The following is a 2,686-nucleotide window of genomic DNA, read 5'->3' on the forward strand; positions in this document are numbered from 1 at the left end:
GGTAGAGACCACCATGCCCGAGTTGAGATCCTGAGCCATACCAGATGTTTAATGCAGAGTTGATCCCCACAGCACAAACCATTGTCTCACTAAAAAGGAAAGCTGTTAAGTCTGTTGGCCATTCCCAGCTTCAGCTGTATTTTGTTTATGTATGAACAGCAGCACTATGATTCTGACATTGTCTATTCCTCCATAGGCAACAATAGCAAAAGTGTCAGGCTAGCATTACAAATTAATAATATTTCCTCTTTAATTTTGCAATGCAAACGACTTTATATCATTAGAAAATAAAGTCTGAAACTTTCAGCAACAATACAAAAGCAGAAGAACGCCAAGATGAAGAAACCCAGGGCTAATTGCAAAATAATTCGAAAGTAAAACAGTCTCAACAGTTTAGATAATTAAACATTTGATGGTGGGCTTTTGTGTTGCTCACCTGTGTCCCATCCCCATTCACCAGGGGAGGTAGGAGAGACAAATCAACATTGAGAAGTGAGGCTGCCTCAAGCGGTGCTGGTTTATCTGCCATTATCAGAAGTACAAACACACACACGTCCTCTTCCAACTCCTGATTTGAAAAAAAAAATGTTTTAATAGAACATCAACAACAATTTGAATAGAATATTTCATAAGTTAAACCTATTATGTTCATCCAAAAATGGTTTGTTGCTGGCCGAGCTTTATATCAACATTTTCTATTACAACCCCCTCACAGTTTCGGATCCAAAATCCTCCCTGCTTGATCAAGACCTTCAATGTGACTTCAATGTGGATGGCCATTGGCTGTATTAGAAATAGTAAATTAGGAGCAGGCCATTCAGTCCCTTGTTTCTACTCCATCATTCAACTTGGTCATGGCATAGCTTCTCAAATATCTCTTTTTCCACACTCTTCACATACCACTTAGTTTATTTCATAAAATCCCTATAATGCACAAAGAGGCCATTTTGGACCATTGAATCTATGCTGACCTTCCAAAGGAGATCCCATCCAGACCCTGATCCCCACCTAATTACCATGTTTAATCCACTTAACCTGTGCATCCCTGGGCACTATGAGGCAATTTAGCATGCCCAATCCATTCAACCTACACATCATTGGACTGTGGGAGTAAACCCGGAGCACTCAAAGGAAACCCACGCAGACACAGGGAGAACATGCATACTCCACACACCCAGTCACCCAAAGCTGGAATTGAACCTGGTTCCCTAGCGTTGTAAGGCAGCAGTGCTAACCACTGAGCCACGATGCAAATTTAATGCTGTATCTAGAAATCTATCGACCTGAGTTATGAACATACTCAATGACTGGGCCTCGTCACTCTCTGGGAAGGGAATTCAAAAGATTACTACACTCAGATTAGCAGTCTTGTCCTTGTCCCACTCATCTGTTGCTCAAATCCTATTAGGTCTCCAACATTTACCACGTTCCGATGAAAGGTCATCAATTTGAAGCATTGACTTTCTCTTTCTCCACGGATACTCCCTGATCTGATTATTTCCAGCATTTCCAGCATATCCACAGTATTCTGATTTTTGATTGTGACCTTTTGAATTAAGTTCTTTTAAATATACTGACTCTTAGTACATTCAAGTGAATGCAACTAGTATATGAATGGTACCATATCAGTCGCCAGGGGCTTCATTATCCATAGTTATTCAAACTTAGTTATCCAAAGCACCAGTGACTCCATTATCTTAAGTTCGTTCTGTTATGCTCTTTTGTTTTCCTTATTGGAAATCTTATGATTTGTCTGTAACTGCTCACCCACCTCATCTTCTTCTATGATGTCCTTAGATGTTTGCCAGCATTATATCGAGTGCTGTCCGTTTTATGTTCAGTCTTGAGGCACATCCAAAAAATACCTGACTTTCATTTCTAACGTTATTCAAGCCTCACTCAATGCTTGGGAAAATAAAACTTCATATTATTAAGCTATTATCTTCATTAGATTGTTTCTTAATTTCCAGGTAAAACAGTTCATGTCACGTGACAAAAACAAATTGCTGGTGAAACTCAGGAGGTCTGGCAGCATATGTGGGAAGAAACCAGAGTTAACATTAAGTCCAGTAACTCTTCATCAGAAACGTTAACACTGTGTTCTTCCCACATTTGCTGCCAGACCTGCTGAATTTCTCCAGCAATTTCTATTTTTGTTTCAGATCTCCAACATTTGCTGCTTGTTTTATCATGTCATGTGTCTTCACAAATTCTTATCAGCAGTTCAGCTCTGTCCAGTCACCAAAGTTTCTCCAATGACATGCCTCCATTGTTTGTTATCCTTATATTATGTTTAACTTCTCTACATTTCACCAAAGCTATCCCTGTACAGCCCATGGCTCTCCAGTACTAAACATAATTTTTGCTCCCCCACCAGTTTCTACCAAGCCTATGTGTATTCTACCTGCAGCAATTCTTCCAGGTGTCCCCACACTTTCAGCATTTGTTTACAACTCATTCAACGCAATTGTTTATACCACACTTAATGAATTTGCTTACATTTTGCTTCATGCTGATAGATTCCAGTACTCACAAATATCTGTTAAACGCATCTCCTAATGCCCCACAACCACAAGCTACAAGGACAAACCACAAATTAACAAAAAGCATTTGATTTTACAAGGCATCGTCAATATGAACAAACTAAGTACCGCTGTTCTATTTTAACATATTCGGACCTTAAGAT

The sequence above is a fragment of the Rhincodon typus genome, chromosome 11, assembly GCF_021869965.1.
Source record: "Rhincodon typus isolate 14 chromosome 11, sRhiTyp1.1, whole genome shotgun sequence".
NCBI classification, from domain to species: domain Eukaryota; kingdom Metazoa; phylum Chordata; class Chondrichthyes; order Orectolobiformes; family Rhincodontidae; genus Rhincodon; species Rhincodon typus.